General features: G+C 45.6%; 1 protein-coding gene across 31 annotated transcripts in view; it reads left to right on the forward strand.

Annotated features, from left to right (window-relative positions):
- LOC110387542 overlaps positions 1 to 19,302 on the forward strand; it is a 143,065-nt gene that overhangs the window by 37,019 nt on the left and 86,744 nt on the right. For all 31 annotated transcript variants that reach the window (XR_002432570.1, XR_002432577.1, XR_002432579.1 and 28 more), the window contains exon 3: positions 9,836 to 10,006. The gene's annotated coding sequence lies outside the window, so the exon portion shown is untranslated. The remainder of the gene's footprint in view (positions 1 to 9,835; positions 10,007 to 19,302) is intronic.

Here is a 19,302-nt window from a genome sequence, read left to right on the forward strand (position 1 = left end):
CTGTGAGTCAAACGTGATGGAGTTCTGCCACTGAAGAGCTGAGGCCTGGCTTGTTTCTACTGGAAACTCAGAGATTGCTCTTTTCAATTAGAATAGCAATTTCTGTTCAATCAAGTGGAGGAATCTTGGGCCAAGTCTGTTCGTCTTTAAAGCAAACTTGGGTCTTCCAAGTGGAAACTCGGTCTTTTCTGCCTGCAAACTGTCAGATTGCTTGAGTCCTAGAGCCTGAAGGTCAAGTTTTTTTTATAAAGATCCTTTCTTACTCTTTTCTTGTCGAATTCCTATTCTCATTGTGCTTCCCTTCAGCTGTCCTTTAGTTTTCTTATATACCTTCTATAGTGTTACACTGCCAGGTAATTATTTGTAAAATGGAGGTACCAAAATGTGCCCACCTTTATTTCTATGGAAGGGAGTGATGGGACACTGTGGTTGGACAGGGGCTTTGCAGCAGGAGAAGGGGGGGATCCCTGGATGGGGAGGAGACAGGAGGGATGTTTTTTATGGGTGGTAACTGACTAGCTGCCTCTACACTGAATTGATTGTTTTAATGCTGAAATTTAATTGTAGTATTAATCATGTGCTTTTGAGCACCAGGAGCACTGTGAAGGTGTCTGTTTAGTTACTATTTCAGCAGAAGGAAGCAAATTGAATAATGGCATTATTTAAATGTTATGATCAGCAGGGATTGAACCCAGGACCCCGCTAGCTGCAGCTCTGTGTTCCTGTAGCTAAATTGCCCAAAATGCATCCCAGCAGATGAGACAGGGTCTGGTTCCTACGGCTTTGCTGCTGACTTGGGCCATCCCAGTGCATTTTTCTGCACCCGTCTGTGCTGCAGGCAGAGGTTTTCTGGCTTTTCTGTTGATAGGAGCTAGCAGAGGCCCCAAAGCTTTTGTAGACAGATGCATTACCACAAGGCCAGATGCTGCCTCTGCCCCAACCGCTGAGCAAGACAAACAATTAGAGAAGCCATCTCTTTATCAAATTCATTTACAGCTGTTTCTCCAGCGCTCTTTTGAGAGAGATGAGAGAAAGAACCCAGAGAATGCCTACTGAAAGCTGTGTCCAAACTCATTCGAAAAAAAGAAAAGAGAAATGAAATATCAGTGCTTAAGTCTGTCTGCAGCTACAGAGGAGGGAAGCAGATGTAAGCAAGCCTGCCTGCCTCTTCTGAAGCGCTGTGTGTTGCTGGAAGGCAGCCAGGGCTGGAAGAATGGCTGGAGGCAGCACCCCTTCCTCCTCTCTCCCTGACCTGCCAGCAGACACTTGTACTCTAGGGAGCTGTGGAGCACATAGTGTGCTTTGCAACTGGGCACCGTGCGGAGCTGTAAATCTCTGGTCCCGTATTCGCTGTGAGATGCTTGTGTCATGGCAGAGATCCCCCAGCTCCTGCAGCCCGCCTGGGCTCCTGTGTGTTGCTGCGGGCATGCTCTGCAGCTCGCTTTGCTGAAACGTGGTGGGGTCTGGAGGCACCCATGGTTTGTGCTCTGTGGGGTCAGGGTGGGGAAGGCACAGTGACATTGAACGCGAGCATCTTGCTTCCTAACCAAAGCTGCCTTTCTGTTTCATGGGTTTCTCTGCCTGGATTTTTTTCCTTTAGCCTACATCCACCTCTCATGTTTTGTTTCTCAGTGAACAGCCTTTGCTTCTGCGCGATTTATTTATTTATTGTTCCTTGTCTGCTACACTCTAGCTGGTGTTATTTCGCTGCTCGGCTCGTGGGCATCGTCCTCCTGCCCTACTGCCATGGTGCTGGCAGCTCCCCTGGCTGTGCACACCCACACTGAGGCGTGACTGCATCCCTGCAGGCCCGTGACCGAGGGCTCATTGGGAGGTGCTGCTGAGATTTGAAATTGCTGAGATAGGACTGTGTAGGATGCCAAGAGGGAGAGCCAGAAGTGATCCTTGAAAAGCGCGCTTCGATGTTGGAAGGGATTGGTGAAGTGAACCTTAAAAGCCTCCGCTGTTTAGTGTTGTTCCATTTCTCATTTTCTCACGTAGGGATTTCTTTTCCCTTTCTGAAGATTTCCAAAATCCACAACCTCACTGAAAGCCTATTGCTCCCCAAAGAACGTCTTCCTGTAGGCGTTGACCCGGGTCTATCTCCTATTACAGCTGCAGCTTCTTTCCTTTGAGGCAAAGCCAAAGCTGCTGCAATAAGCATCAGTGCTGGCACTCTGAACTCCATCTGATCCAGAGGAAGATGTTAAGGTTGTTGGGCAGCTCATGTCCTGTTTCCCCTCCCTCCAGCGGATCGTTGTGTGGGTGAGAGGCATCCCATCACCTGCTGCACCCTGGGCTCCTCCAGCTTCTGCCCATTGGTGGAGCCCTTTGGGGACCCAGCGTCACCCAGGGACAGGGAACCGGGAGCTTTTTAGGAAATGTGCCGCTGCATCATATTCAAAGAGAGGGTGTTTTGTAACTCGGGCATTTTAAGGCCACAAAGCCACCTTTTAAAGAAGTGACAATTCCAAGTGCAATCCCTTTAATAAACGCGATGTTCCGGTTAATTGCAGTTTTCTTTCCTGTAGCGTTCAGCGCCTCCAAACAATATCCACAGCACGTGCTGCAAGGGGACTGCAAGGCGCTTGGCAGCTCCACTCTGCGCAGCCTCCATCATTTCTGTTATCGACCCAAATCTTACGGCAGCTCCCCAACGTGAGGTGGCTCCCATCCCATCCCATCCCATCCCATCCCATCCCATCCCATCCCATCCCTGCTGCTGGACTCCTATGTCCCGCCTGCCCTCGCCCCCTGCCCAGCTCTCCCCCACCCCATTTTGTTGGAGGTGAATCATCGCGTGGTGTAGCTCCATCCTTGGCATGCTCTGCGAGTTGGAAATTTGGTTGCTAATTACTGCCTTCATGCTGGAGAAGGGTCTGCAGTCCTGCCCTGCGTTGCTGGTGCGGCTTGGCTCGCATGGAGCACTGTTGGCTCGGGGGGAAATGGGGAAAACAGGCTCCTTGGTATCAGCCAGAGCCTTTTCCTTAGTGCTGTGTGTGCTTAGCAGCAACAGAATGAGAAATACCTGTCTGGGAAGGAGACTGCCCTGCTGTTAGCAAAAAAAAAAACAACAACCCAATGTGATTTTTTTTCTTTGAGCACTCAGGGCTTGGGCTGAGACAGGAATGTAGAATTGAGGCTTGTACAGAATGGCTTAAACATCCCCCAAAATCTTGCTAGGAGGATGAAATTTTCTTTTCTTTTCCCTTTCTGGTCACGTTTTACCACTGGAGTTACTCAGCGAATTAATAGGTATAGAAATGCAAAGCTCTTTTCTTATTACACGCCATCGATCTGATTGCAGTGTCATTAATTGAAAGACTCGGGAAATGTGATGGATGGTTCAGTTCAGGATTCCACATTCGTTTTGGCATAGCCCTGCAGGAGAAAAGCTGCATGAAGCTGATTGAAGGGCTCTTTTTGTCTGACATGAATTATTCTTTCATTGTCAAACCTTGTAACAGCATTCAGACATAGGGAGATTTACAACGTGAAATCCTAAATGGGGTCTATTCTTAAAATAAAATTAGAAAAAAAAAAAAAAGAGAGCTTTATCTCGCAACGTTGAAAATAGCTACGTTAAAAAAAAACCCCACCACTATTTCTACAAATTAAATCTCTGCTGCAAAACCCAAGGGGCTGATGTTTCTCACTTAATTTTAAATTATTCCAATGGTAAGGCCCTAAATGAAAAAACAACTGCTCTAATCACGTAACTGTTGTCAACGTTTTTATTGCATTCAGAGATATTTGTTTGTAGGGGAGGGCTTGTTTGTTTTTCCAGCTGCTGTCATTTACCTAGCAGAGCGATCTGTCCTTCATGGGAGAATCCTGCTTGCCCTGGAAATTGAGGCGAGGTGTCTTTTTCTTTGGGGAAAACCTAAGTGGATGCTGTTGAGAAGCCTGGATTTGAGGAAATCACTGTGCAGTTTAGAAAGCATCGGAACATCTCGGTGTTCTGTGTTGGCACGGTGTCAACTCTTCCCAGCCCTTGTCTGAAGGCAGATCTTACAGAGACCTCTGTGCTTCTCATTTGCGGTGGCTGATCCTGGCCCGTTCTGTTGTTAAATTCCTGTTGGTCTTTGGTGGCTTTAAAAATTTGCGCCGTGCTCTGGGAATTGGCCGCAATATTCTGAAAGGCATCAATTAGAACGGAGCAGGAAGGCGCGGGTCGGTTCGCTTTGCACACGGTGTCGCTTAGAAAGTTGAGAGAGAGTTTGGAATGCAAAGCAGCCACTCAACTTGGAGCCTCGTTGGAGAATAAAACAGCGAAATAACATTGGAGACCCGAATCGATGGCGTGGCCTTGTGGTCGCCGGTGCTGGTGGGATGCCGAGGTTACAGAGCAGACAGATCAGATGAAGAAGAGCGTTTGATTACATTACATCCGATTTGTGCTGTCTGCTCAACTGACTTCTTTCTTAAAGAGAACGGCCGTTCTCTTGTTGTGCCGGAACGTGGTGCGCCGCGCTGGAGGAGCCGGGCACAGATTGCGGCTGGGGAGCTCCCGGCTCTGCTCGGCTCCGTGCTGACCCGTCCCATAGCGCTGCGAGCCCACGGCCACCCCGTGACCTTTGTGATCCCATTGAACTAGTTTTCACCCCCCAGATAAGTATCGAGCGATGAGTTTGCATCCCGGCTCCCAAACAAACGCTCCCTTCCACCTGCGCCGCGCGTTCGCAGGCAGCAGCCCGGCCCGAGAGCCGAGATTTGTAATTCGCATTAAAGTGAGAAAGCGCCTTTCCAGCGCCGCAAAAATAAAACGCCTCGATGGGAAAATGCTGTTCCCACCGCCCCCCCACCCCTCCCCCTGCCCGCTCTGCATCTAATACCCCTGCACGTATATTTTAAGGTCCCATTGTTCGGCGAAGGGCGCGCGATTATTTTGCAGTTTTGGTGAGCTCAGCACCGCTCCGTGTCCCTGCGTGGCACATCGGGGACGCGCCGTCTCCATAGCGCCTGCAGCTCCCAGCAGCGCGGTTGGGACGCGGAGCTGCACCCGCTCAGCGCCGCTGCCTTCAGAGCCGTGTTCTGCAGGGACGCTGCGCTCCGGGCACGGCGTTGTTGTCTTTTTTTTTTTTTTTTTTTTTCCTGCAGCATTGCTTCTCCGCGAGCACCTGCTGTATGCGTAACAGTCTGCTAGGTGAGGGAGCTGGGCAGTGATCTCCCGAAGGAGGTATTTCTGTTGTTTTAATCGGAAGATTTTTTTTTTGTTTTTTTTTTAATTATTTTTTTTTTCTCGTTGTCGTTCCTAAAGCTAAATAAACTTGGCAGGTCCTCAGAGCCCAACACGGGGAAGAACGCTTTTCCTTTGGTGTCACTAATGAGCCTCCCAAGGAAGCTGGTAGGAGTAGGGAGTGAGCTCCCGGCAGAGGGTCAGGCAGCGCGTCCCTGCAGCCCTGCCCGCACGCTGTACGCGGGGGGAAGCGCGTCCTGCTCCGCACCCAACCATCCCTCTCACACCGCTTCATTTTCAGACTTCCCCGCGCTTCGCGACGCGGGGTGTAATTTCTGCAAATTAAATTACGGCTCGGAGCCGTTGTCGCTCTTATCAAATCTGTGTAAATAACGTTGTCCACAGAATCCACTGCCACCTCTGAAATGCTGCCTGCGCACGGATCGCAGCCGCGCTCTGCCTCGTCTCGTGCTGCAGTCAGGGTGCTGCTGGATCGTGGAGCTCCTCTGTTTTATCGCTTTTCTCTTCCATTCATTTTTTTTTTTTCCTTTTTTTTTTTTTTTTAAATCTTCTTTTTTTAAAGTCCATTTTATACCTCTGACCGTTTTTAAGGGTAATGCTTTTTTTTTTTTTTTTTTTTTTTTTTGAGGTTAAGAAGAAGGAGAGAGTCAAAGGTACCGTATCTTTCTTCTTAATTGTTTGGCTTAAGTCTAACACATCGCAGAAAAAACACCCTTTAAATGTTCTTAAAAGTAACAGTCGCTTAATTAAGAAAGATAGTAACAGATTGAGTTTACCCTTTTTATGGACTTAACTTCAGGAAATTAGGCGTCCTCTCTGTCTCCTCCGGAATAATCAGTTTCTTATCTAATATATATGAAATGTCCAAATACATCTACTTCATTTGCATCTTTAACTCAAGAACAATTGATCAAAAAATGGAAGCACTGCTGCAGATCAGAGAATCTTTTCGGTTAAAGCCTTTAAGTCGCCATTTATTTCCATCTAGTTAAGCTTAATTTCCTTTTACTGTGTTGTTCAAATGAAAATATACAATGCCATGTCTAATTGTGTTACTATTCACATTAATAACCTGTAACTTTACATAACAATGAGCGAGAAGCATCGAAAAGGCAGAAACAGATGCAATTATTTGTTGCTAGCTAAGTTACTGTACGTGACCCAGGTGCTGTAGTACTATTTGCATGTGTTTCTCACCTTTGTTCACCCAGACACATGGGGATCTCATGCTATTGCTGACTAATTGATAGTTGTAGTAACTGCTATAGGCTCCTTAGATTAGAAATGCATGCAGACGTGTGTCTTGATTCAAACATTAAGGAACACACACTCTCACTTACTTACATGGGCAGAAAGTCTTCATACTATTAGAGGTGTGTGATGGAGATAGCAGGACATAAAACAGAAGAGAGAGAGACACAGAGAGAGAGAGAGAGACAGAGACAGAGAGATGGCATGCAGCATATATACCCCTACAAATAGTTCTAAAATGCGTTTGCAAATGCAGAAGTCTTCAGAACCATCCAACAGTTCAGCACACCCTTTTTATCTCTTCTCTGCGGGACGTCTCCATCCAGATTACTCGAAAAAAGCGGAAAAGGTGAGAGCTCTGCCATCTTAGCTCTGAATTCATCTGATTTCCCTTTTTTTTTTTTTTTTTTTTTTTTATCCCCCCTCTCCCTTGTATTCCTCATGCCATTGTCCATTCTTATGATGGCAGCCGCCCTTGCTCTTGAATGCAAGTGTCACAGCGGGAGCAAGAAGGGTTCAGGGCTGCATTGTCAAAGCCATGGTTGCCTATTGTTTCTTAGCCTTTCACCGCTCTGCTTTTCCGAGCCTCTTTCCCTATCAGTGGCCCCTGTCAAGGGGAGGAGTAGGGAGAAAATTGCAAGAGTTACTCGTCCTTTTTATTGCACACTGTTATGATAAACAGCCCAGCAATGCATCCCACAAAATTAGGAATTGTGACGGCGGGACGGGGGGAAAAATTCTTTGTAGGTTCGCGTTTTGTCGCTGCCCTTGTGTCAAAAGCTTGGTTTCTTAGGACAGACTTTTGTGTTGGTGTTTTGCCCAGCAAAAAAATAGAGGCAGCTGCAAAGTGAACAGTGAGCTATTTAGCCACAAGGTAAAAATTTCCTGTTGCTATTTGGATACCGATGCGTTTCAGTTTTAAGGGTTGGGGGGAAGCATGACTGAAAGCATTTCTCTGGCTGTCCATCCATTCATCCATCCATCTCTATTCTGTGTTTTAAAGCAATTGAAAATGATTTTTAAAAAGGCCGGAGAGACTGTTTGCGACTTGGTTTTGTTGGGAAGGATCTCAGTGCAGGAGGAGGTTTGTGTTTCAGATGATTAAATCTTGTACTGGGAAATGGAGGGGAAATGACTGCCCTGCTCGAGCCAGAGAGTGCTGGTTTGTCAGGTCATCTACAAGTAAAATCCGGTCACGATTTCGTCCTTTCACGGGGGGAGAAATGCAGTCAGGACTGAGTGGCCATTTGGGTTTGTGTTTGGTCGCCGTGCGGGAGCAGGCCGGCTCCTCAGCCTCCCCAACTCTGGGGAGGTGACAAAGTCACGGCCTCAGAAGTTTCTTGTTTTACTCTGTTTGACGTGAAATTGTTCAGGGGAGGGGGGGGGGAAAAGTTATTTCTAAAATGCGGCGTCCGAGAAGAGCACAAACGTGTTTCCATGTTCAAATGGTAAATCAGCCAGTAATTTCACTTTTGGTATTTTATTGCCTGGAAAATCGAACAAAGTAGGAGAGAAGTGAATGCTGCTTAGCTGATGCCGTTAACTGATTTGGTAAATAGGAGCGTCTTTTCAAGCCTTACATTTCTGCTTATTCTCCTAACTGAAGTATGTTCAGCAGTCTTGGGGCTTCATTTTTAGAAGTCTCTTATTACGTTATTCAGACAGACCTGCTGTACTGTGGGAAATTATAAAAAAGAAACACTTCAGACCATTCAAATATATGTTTCTCGAGTCTGGATATCTAAGCTGTTGCAAACGTCTGGTGCTGTTTTATTATGCCTGATAATAACAGGCAGAATGCTTTCATAGGCGTAGATACGGTTCGGGTCGTACAGGAGGGTGCAGAGAAATGCTCCTCAAAGTGCCGAGCAGTTGGGCTCCTGCTTTGGAGCAGCGAGCTGCCCGCATCCCCCAAATGATTAACGACTGCCACGAATTTCCTTTGAAAGAAAAGGGAAAAGATATTTCACCTGAACTCACTTTTAACCCTCGGCACGCTGCCACAGAAGCGATTTGATGAAGGAATCCCCTTGGTCCATCTCACAGACAACTTGCTCTGCCGTTCGTTCCCGGTACTCTTCTTTTCACGTGCACACATTGTCCTGCATTGCCAAGTTCTAGGTCAAGTATGTGTCTGTTTGGAATATCTTTAGAACTGAAACTTTTTGAAGAAATGATGAAAGAACTCTGGCCTTGTTTTAAATCAAGCTCTGAATGCGGCCGAGGCCACCCTGAGAGCACAATGTTTAATTTCCATTCGACATCTGCCTTATATTTACCACTGCAGACCAGTGTCTGCGTGCAAGGAGCACTTATTGCCGATAAAAGTTTGGTATCTCTTTTGTCAGAGGTTGTCATTTCTGTTCTCTCAGTCTGGACTGTCATTTTGCAAAATCTTTTGTCACCGGAGCTGAATGGAAAACCTGGAGCGTGTAAGAGATTAAAGATACGGGGAAGAGGATTCAAATATGTAGAGCAATTCTGCTCGTTGACTCTTTGAGGCAGATGGTGCCTAATCCTGATTTTCCTTACTCCAGTGTAAGGAGCGAACTGTCCCATTGCAACCACTGACGCAGCGTCAGGATCAGGCCTGGCTCATTTCTTTGCTTTTTGAGGCTGTGGGCTTATCTCGCAGCGCTTTATGCATGCAAAGCTCTCCTTTTACACTTGTGCTGATAGATGCCCACCGAGTGACTTCATGCTGGCGGCAGACACAGGGGTGCAGAGCCCGAACTTCAGTCGTTACTCCAGCCTTACGCCTGTGGAAGCGAGGTCAGAGCCTGACCTTCCCTGTCTAGCAACAAATATTTGAATAAGTTGATTTTTTTTTTTTTTCTTTTTTTCCTTCAGCTAGGTCTGGGCAGGGAAACGTTATCCTCTCCGAAGAGCTGGGGTGGAATTTGGAGTGTCTGGACTTCCCACAGTGTCAGTGGGAACTGTTGATGCTTGAGATGTTGGATCTACCTGGGGGGAAAAAGAAGTCTAGCCTGAGCAAAGGCAGCAACATTTGGCCCCACAGAAGTGTTTTGCTACAAAAAAAAGAAGGTGTTTCACGGGGGGTGACTGGAGAACTGGTACAGCCGTGGGGTAAAGGCTGAGAGGACTGTTTTGGGTAGAGGAGGAGAAGCTCGGCTGTGTTCTTAAAACAAATTTTATCTCCTTAGTCATCAAGGTGACTGGTGTTCATGTTGCTTTTAACATTAAAAAAAGAAAACAACAAAGGGTCTTTTTTGTCCCAGAGCATTCTACAGCCTGAAGTTGTGCAGAGTATCAGCTCGTGACCCAGACTCCTATTTTACTTTTCTATGTGGGATTGCAGTGAAGCACAACCCTTACAGTCCCTCTCTATGGAGGAATACATTTTTTTCTTTTTTTTTCCTTTAGGAATGCCTTGATGACTTCACTGGGAATTCCTCGTGGACAGGAAGGAGAAGGGGTCATCTGAGTTCTCCTGAAGGTGGGAGTCAGGGCCAGACGTGCCCTGAGCAACCTGCCCAAGGTGCAGAATGTCACCTGCTGCTGCTTCTGCTGCTGCAGTTCCATGCCAAGGTTCAGGTAAGCATTGCTTTTCTCCCACTGGAACTTCTCTTAGCGGTCCTTAGAAGTGCTTGTTCTTCTCACCCATATAAATGTGGTCAGTGAGGCTTGGTAGAGGATCAGAAGGCAGTTCTTATATTCCAGTGTGTTCGTTCGCACCCAGCCAATGGCCTTCATGGCAATATGTGCTCATGAATATGGCAGGTTTACGTTGACCAAAGTGCAAGAAGACCCAGCCTTAATAAGTCAGGTCAGGAAAAGCTCAATCACTGGATTACCAAACTTTTACTAATTCCAAATCAATATCCTGTTAACACTCAAGACATATGTAGGTAAAACAAAACCACTTCCAGTCACTGATTATGGAACCCACTACTTTTGCCAACCTTTTGAGTTTTACAAGTCAGCAGAATACATTTTGTGTCCAGATAGACTTTGCTTATCATGGGTAGCATCTTCCCCTGGGAATGTCACTGGTTGACGTATGGTTTGTTGTAGTACTAGGTATTATTCAGTAGGAGCAAAGTGATTTCAGCTTAGTAGGTTGAAAAATAGTTGGTTAATACCTACTGAAAGAGGAAGCATCTAAAATAAGACATGGAAGAATATGTTAACTTCCACTGGGAAAAGCCTGCTTGGAGGGACTCATTAAGCCATAGGAAGCTGGGCGAGAGGTGTGGAGTGAAAGACTAGCCAGACAATTATTCTACTAATGGATAAGATTATGTTGGTTTTCAGTAAATCGGCGCGGATCTGTGGTTAACTATGTCTGTTGACACAGTTGTGAATACAGAGAGCGTAAGGGGAAAACTGATGAAAACTGCCACAATGTTCAGCATCAGTTGGAGACCTGCTTCAGTTGCAAGATGCAAGGCAGATGGAAGTTCCTGTCTAAAACAATTAGGGGCTCTGTCCTGCTTGGTCTGGTCTTCCCTGAGGTTGAGAGTTTTGTACTGGTAGATTTCATTCTTCCTCATTCAAAACATGTGATGTGATTTAACAAAGACAGAGCTTTGAAAGCCATTAGTCTGTAACCACAACAGAAGACTTTCATGTGACAGTATTGGGCAAGAAAGAGAGAATTTTTTTTTAACAATTGTTGCTTTCTTTCTAGTTCAGGGCAATGGCTCTATTTTCACGTTGTGTCAGAATGGCCTCATATGTTCAGTTATCAGTCTGAACTCAAATATCAGAACATCATTTCTGCTTTGTGACACAAGGTGATTTCAGTAGGAAAATTATTTGTAGCATAACTTCAGTTTCATTTATGTGCTTTAAATGTAGTCAACTGCTTACTCCAGCATTTGTGTGGAATTCCCACTCTAAGTGAATAGCTTGTTCTGAAGTCTGCTAGTCAGGGTGGACGTGTGCCTCTGCTGAAAATCATGGACACTTACTTTGTTTCTTTACGCTGACTTTGACTATAGTGGTATCTTGGTCTGGCTGTGAGTTTTAAGTTTAAAAAGGGCAACAGATGAGCTGTGTTTCTACCTGCCACTTGTTTTTTCATCCACTGTTTGAGGAGAGAGTGAGGTCTAATGGAAGACACTTGTCACCTTGTAGATCCTGGCTGATTTTTTTTCTATTCCTGCTGAATGTGCAGTCATCTGTCTGAGGTTCAGAGGCCTGTTCAAGCTTTTATCAAAGCAAAACCAAACCTCTGTACCATTAATAGTTTTCTGGTCCCTCACAGGTTTTCATTGTCTTGTCCAACTTCGTCCTGCATGACTTGGCCAAAGGACGAAGGAACGAGATGATGAGGCTGCAGAACGTGCTGTGTGGGGAGATGATATCATCAGTTGAGAGAGCACGGGAAGCATATGTAATCTGGCTCCAAGTGTCTAAGGAATGTGCCAACATTAAGTTTAAATTCTGAGAGTGCAGTTAAGTCAGTTGGAAGTCATGTTCTTTCTACATAATTTACTTCAGATTTTGTTTCTGATTGTATCTTCCTCCATTCTACCAATGATACCTACCTTGGTATCCATCTCTGGTTCATAGTCCTGCCTGCGTGTAGGAAATCCTTCCACCCTTTGCCAAGCTGTTACCTTCTAGACCTGCAAATCCCACCTGAAAGCTCACTTAGCATGGAGCACAAAAAATGTTTTTTTTCTTGCCAGTTTTACAGGGCTGTAGATAGATTAGCAAAACAGTGGCCACATGTCTGCATAAACTGCTGCGGTGTTTTCACTGTAACCATGGTTCTTCTTCCCTCATTTAACTTTCTTGTTTCATTTGATTTGTTGAGAAATAAGCTGATTAACTGCTTGAGTTAGGACTTCGTGTCAAGTGATTTCATTTGCCTTTGTTATACATTTTGAATTCTGTATAAATAATAGGTGAATGGTGAAAAATAGTAATTCAGATAGACACTGCAGCTCAGAAAACTGCTCAGTTGGCATTAAGATTCAGCGACGCCCAGTGAGTGATGGAAATCAAATGGTGGTAATGATTACCAGCAGAGGATTATGCCCTGCTGAAAACAATGGGGTGGACAAGAAACTGAATCAAGTCTTGAGTAACTTGGCTTGATCTTAAAGCTGAGCCTGTGTAGAGCAGGAGGTTGGGCTGGAGGTCTCCTGAGATCTCATCCACCCTGAACTATCCAATGAGTAGTAACTAAATCCAGTACACAGTTTTGTAGTTACTAAAATCATGTTGTGAGTGTTCAACAATTAAATGGGCATAGAAAGGTAACATATCACATAGCATATACCCTCTGCCCTTAGTGCAAATGAATGGGCTCGGTACTTTCAGTCATGAAGGCAACATACCCGCTTGGAAGACAGAGGTCCCTGGTTTGGAAGCCTCCTTCCAGAAGGTGACAGTGAAATCTAAACCTTGGTAAATGATCTTTTGGGCCATCTGCTTCTTACTTGTTTAAAGGGCTGTGCTCATAGAACGGATCAGGCAAGGGACTCGGTGACAAACCTTCATTGTTCTGAGGTTTAAAATAAACTTGTTGCGGCTAAAGATGACAGTGTTCGTTTCCCAGAATGCATGTTGTCATTTCAGTGCAGTACGCTTTGTCAACCAAGCTGTGATTAATTGCAGCAGGGCTGCTTGCAATTCGAAACAGACATCAAATGCTAATTTCTCCCTTAATGTATGGATCATATGGGGGCTGGCTGCGCACCCAATTAGTCCGTAATCCTGCAGATAGTTCTGCACTGGTGTGTCTGTGCTCACGAGGACGGTCTGGTTGAAGTTGCTGAAATTATGTCTGAGCTGAGCTCTGTAAACATGTGTTTGTGTAACCCACTGGTATGTGTCTGATGTATGTCCCGATTTACTGGCAACTTAATAAGTGCTGCTGACCTGTGTCCTGCCCTTTCACGCACTTAAGCAGGCGCACAGAAATACTAGTCTGGCTGGCCTGTTGATCAGCCAGCCTCCCCAGGGACCAGATTTTCTGCCTCATGAACTGGATCTGGCCCCTGAACTCACCAGCTGGCTATTCCACTCAGTGGGTATCGGTAATGTATAGAGAACAAACTGCAGACAGGCTAGTTCACATACTCAAAGCAGGACCAGCCTGGATGATGCAGAGGCTAATTATGCCACGTTAAAGTGGCTTTATACTTTTGAGGACCTGAGCTGATCTCTCTCCCTGGAGCAGTGCTGAGATATATAGGTGTAATAGTTCTTTTGGAGTTAGGCCAGATACGTGACACAGTGCTGCTAATGGAGACTTACCCCAAATCCCCCATCTCTAGGTCAAGCTATAATTACTTTGCGTGTTCTGGCCAACGTTGGAGTCACCACAATTAGTAGAAGGTGAACGGTGATGCCCCAAGCCAGTGTCTGCTGTTTGGAGAAGGGTGTAGTGTGTTGGTCAGTGTGCACTGTGCATCCCTGGAGCGCCCAAATCTCAGAGGAGTGGGGTCTGTCTTGGCTGTCAGTCTTGGACCCCGCAGACCAGGCTATACAGAATTGTTGGGTTACTTTTGGAGATCCCAAGCGCAGTCCCAGGGCTGCTGGACAAGGTAGCTATGATTAATTAGCAAGCCCCAAAGTCCCAGGATGCACATTTGTAGATAAAAAAGCTTACGAAGTGTCAACATAATTTCATTTCTGTGACATTACAGGCTGACTCTGAGAAGAAGAGGGACTTCACATGTGTTTGTGAACTAATCCACCATAAAGATGGGCATCGACTGTGATGCTAACTGATTTTACTACAAGAAAACAGAAACTGTAAACCTGATTCTCATCTCTCCCTGCCTTGTTCCTCACTGTAATATCATTCCCATTCAGTGGTATTCCCTATTACAGATTATAAAGCAAGGTCATTAGACTGATTGGAAATGAATATATGATGCCCCATTTCCCCACCCAAACTCTGTGAATATTTTAGGGAACTGGAAAACAAGATGAGAATCAAAAAGCAGGGATAGCTGTGCAAAGTGGTGCTTGCCTCAGACAGTAGGTTTCACATTTCTGCTCTTTCAACAAGCAGGAGTTCTATAAATACATTTTTCATTGTGCTAGTACTGAGTCCCTCACTTAAAGGGCAGTTTCCAGATTTTGTTCCTCAGTTTGGATGGCTGTGCTTGCCACGAGAACTGTTGAACAAAACATAAGATGCTCAGGTTGTGAACTTACTGCAAGTTGTGAGTGTGTTCTTGGAGTCTTCGGGATGGATTTCAGTGCAGCCCGAAGCTTAATGTGTTTGCTGGGAAACAATTTTGGCTTTACGAAAAGATTGACACTGGCAGGACATGCAAACCTGTTGTAAGGAAAGGGAAATTGGTGTCAAGGTCTCTGTAAGGTGCCGTTTATGGAGCCATGATGCTGTGATAGGATTGCATAGTTTGTGGCAAAACATCAGTGCAATTCCACTATAAGAGAGTTGGTCTGGACCCTCACCCAGGACGGCTTAGAGGGTGATGGGGGGAAATGACACTACTTTCATACGCTGATAGGATTGTTCTGGATAAAATAACAGCTGATGAGATTTAGTAACTTTTTCACCAGTCAAATCTTGGTCAAATGCAGTGTGCTTAGTAAGAGGCAATCTGCACTTCGGGAGAAAGAAATTCCCTCCGAAGAGTCTTAAATGAGAGAGGTTTAACTTCTGGAAGCTGATCCAACAGCCAGCAAGCTGGTAGGAGTCTTTCAGGGAACTCCAGTGGAATTTGGATCAAGCTCTTCCTAATGTGTGGATTATCCCATATCTACTTATTTACAGTGGGGTTTTCACCCTCTAAACAAGAAGCTGCTGGCTGGAATCAGCCACCAAATGGCACGGTAGATAGACAAAAGTGAGCTCACTGTGATAATCTCATTATTTTAAAACCCACTGCACTCATTGGAATAGTACTCAGTAAACTGATACTGCATTTTGCATCCCTCCTAGTCAGTAAGCCTATTTCAGCTATGCCAGGAAAGTCATTATCAGGTCAACAGCATTCATTAACCACTGGGTTTTCCTAGAGAGTGGAACCACGTTTTGGTTTAGGCTTCAAGTCTGGGCCCAGGAAGAAATACAGGAGTTCCTCAGCCTGTTCCCCAAGTCTGGTCCAGGCAGAGGGTGGTTAATTCACTTAGCTGGAGTTATGAAGGGGTTTCTTATTATTTTATTTAGTTGACAGAATAATCTCAGTGCAGATAATCCTCTGAGCATAGGGATGGGGCTGATCTGAGCAAAAGCCCCTGAGTACCACAAATATCCCTCCTTTTCCTTTCTCACTTTCTTCTAATGCTCTCCTGGTCCCCTTTGGCTCTGTAGCTTCCATATCCTTCAGGATGACAAACTGGCCTCACTGCTTTATTTCCCCGTTTCGCTCTCACTGGGGCGGATTAGAGCAGCCTGTTTAAAAGTCAGGGATGGAGAAGGAATCCAAAAGCAGAATTTGCTCTTCATCAACTTGCCTATCTCTTCTTTTTCTCTGATAAGCAGGAGACTTTCACTATAACCATAACAGAAGATACGTATTCACCATAATATTTATAATATCAGTTATATTCTCATTATATTCCACATTAAAAAATGAAGATTTTGACAAAAGGCCTTAACGAATCGATAATTATGCTATTTTGCAGCCATTTTATAGTTTTAAATAGGGTACAAATGAGCTCGTTCTTCCTTTTCCATGATGTCAGTCTCAGTCCAGGACCTTTGCTCTTGCTCCCAAGCCTGGAGTTGCAGCATGGCTTTCCTCTAGGGCTGCAGGCAAATCTCTGAAAGCAGCATTTTGAAAGAGGGATTTAGGAGCCGACTTTTTTCTTAAAACAGAATACATGCTTTAGCTCAGATGGTGGTTTTAATTACTGGCACTTAATTCCCATTACTTTCCAAGTTTGTCATTCTTCATTGCTACAGAGCTCAGTAAATGAGCACCCAGTCGTGCTTGGTGCCTTCTACACGTGCAGTTACAGCAGAATTAAGCCCAGACATTTATGGAGCAGATCACGGGGACTGCGTGATGATCTTGCAGGCCGTACTCATCACCTGTGCTGTATTTTGTTCAGGCAGAGATGAAAGGATAAAGCCTTCGCTGTCGCCAGGTCTGCTCTGTTGCGTGTGGTACCGCTGCTCCTTGACTTCCCTCTGTTTGCAGGTGTAGCAGCAAGTTACCTGTTCCTCCTCTATCACCTGATGGCAAGGAGGCACCAGCTTGGGCTCAGAAGCGGCATTGCTCTTTTAGTGGAGAACGGCCTGAATTGCTAAATCCTCACTCATTCAGTGCTTTTTGATTTCACTTGGAGCTCCTGATCAACTTTTCTCTACCCATAGAGTACAGGGCTGTCACTGAGCTGGAATTTGCCCTGTCCTCAGCTGCCCAATGAGCGTGTGCTCAAAGCCCTCATGGACACGGGCGGACACCGGCCCAGCAAACTCCTCCTGGACCCAATGACCACTGCAGAGCATCCCAGAAGGTCACTTAGAATTTGTTCCAACAATATCTGAAGATTTTAAGAACAGAAGTTCACAGAAATTCCTCTGCACGAAGTCTGGGACAGGAGGAGGACGCCCATTCCTCCAGCACCTTTTCCCTTTTGCTGGTCAGGTGCTTCCCACTGCAGAAGTGGAAGGGGCTGAGAACAGAACTGGAATAAGATTTTCCTTTGCTCCAAGGGCAGAGAGAGAGGGGTTATTCACTCTGATATGCATCCAAGTTGTGTCTGTTTGCACAGATTAACTGGCTGTGGTTGTTATTTTAGGTCGGTACTGTCTTTAGACATAAAATGGTAATTTGTATATAAATGGGAGGCATAGCAGTGTCTGTGGGAATGAGCAGATCCTGGTTCCTGCCGAGTGATAGCAGCCTCACCATTTGTAGCCCTGACTCCTGCCACATGAAGTGCTCTTACCAGCACTCCTGCGCGTCTCACCCTTATTATATAGTGTATTAGTGATGGTGGAATTGGGCCCACAATATTATGTCACAAAATAGAAAACACACGACCCTGCACCAGCTGTAATAGCATAATAGGATAAGTGCAAGGGAGAAGCAGCAGGATATAATAGGTACTCGGCTGCTTCAGAGATGGGGCACGTATATTTACCTAGATAGAAGAAAGCTGGAAAACTAGGGCAGCATGAGAATGGAGCGACAGAGTGAGTGCTCCAGGAGGTGGTTGGTGGTGAATTGAAAATGCAGCAATATGGGATGTTATATAATAAATAATAACAATAATATCCGTGCTCGGTCCTGTTCATCCTTCACCCAGCTGCTTTGCAGAGCTCAGAGTAGTGCTGGGGCCTCTTTGGTGTTAGCTTTCCTAATTCCTTCCCTTCTCCTGCTGTATAAAGGGTGCTGTGTGTGTTGTGTGCTTTGTTATGTCTGGAGAGGCGTTCATCTCCTTCCTCCACCTGCACGTCCTGGATTGCGGTTGCTCCTGGGACGGAGGACTGTGTGTGAATGACCAAGGCCAGCAATGCTTTGTGATATTTGAGAGGATGGGGAAGTGGGAACCAAATGGGGGCAATCTCAACGCTTCCTGCTCCTTCCTCGTGACAGCACCGCTCCATCCACGCGCCCTGTCCCACAGGAGGCTGTTGCTGCAGGGAGCACAGATCTGCATCTCAGCGCTGGGTGCTGTGATGGCAGCAGGGCTGTGTGCTGGGCTGTGAGCTCCTTGCAGCCAAGGCCTGACTTTTTGCCCAGTAACGTAACTCCTCTGTGTTTTCTGCTCCATGGCTGGATGTGTACTCCACTTTACTCATGGTTTTGTTGCTTATCTAAGTTACCAAGGTTACTTTTCTTTGCTGACTTGGATTATGATCCTCCTGTTAAGTGATGAGTCATTTTTGCTTGCATAAAAATTTGCATTTTCCTCCCCAGCAGCACTTAGGAGCAGGTTAAATGAACCACTTGGATGATTGTGAGAGAGATGTCAGAGAAAGTGGTGATGTGTGCTGTGATGCTATTTTGTTACTCTTTGATTCAGATTACTCCTATTCAGTTACTTCCTCAGACGTGGATTGCAGAGGAGTGCCGCCTTCCCCTCCTGTATTTCTTGATTTGAGTTGGGTAGAATTCATTCACGTGTGTCGGATTGTGGTTTTCCCCACAGGGCTGTGCCATCTAACCTACACCCAGAAGCCCAGCAGGCTTCTGGAACTGATAGGAGACTCAAGCAGTCCTACTCGTATTGTAATACAAGTACTTTTCTCCCAGAATTGATAAAGGAAATGAACGATAAAATTCACATTATAGTTCCAGGAACGGCTGAACGTGGCCAGAAAGGTGCACACTGCAGTCTTCAGTAACAGAAGAAGGTCTGTTAAAAACCAGAAACCGAAACTTTTAAATGTTTTGTTCTTTGCAGTTTTCTCATCTGGATCGAATGTTCTTAGAAGGAAAATCCAGTTAAAAAAGCCCCCAAATATGAAACTTAATAAACATCAGAAACGATTCCACAGCTTTGTGAGATTCAATAAGGGAAAATCAATGCTAATTTTTTTCAATATACAGAAGTGCAATCATTGTGCTGAGTAATAGGTGGCCAGAGAAGTTACTGGGTGAGGAGCTGAGCTTGCTTCCCTGAGGGGTGTCCTCTCTGCTTGAAATCAAAGCAAGGAGGGGGTGTCAAAGCAAGTCCTCGTGTTAGCTGCAAGGACACTGGTTGGGATAACTCCTGCCAATCCAGCACGAGGGGTTGAAGCAAGTGAGCCATGCTGTGTAATGATGGTGCACGGTCACCTGCGTGCCCAGCCTGCCTTGGACGAAGAAAGATCTTTGAAATATCAGCTAACGTCAGCTAATGTACTTTCTTGAGTTGCAGATAACTTTGAGTAAATGATAATTGGGTTAAGCCAATATAATAATTCTTCTCATGTAAATGTAGGCTCTGCCTGGCCTATA

This window comes from Numida meleagris, chromosome 23 (assembly GCF_002078875.1).
Source record: "Numida meleagris isolate 19003 breed g44 Domestic line chromosome 23, NumMel1.0, whole genome shotgun sequence".
Lineage (NCBI taxonomy): Eukaryota > Metazoa > Chordata > Aves > Galliformes > Numididae > Numida > Numida meleagris.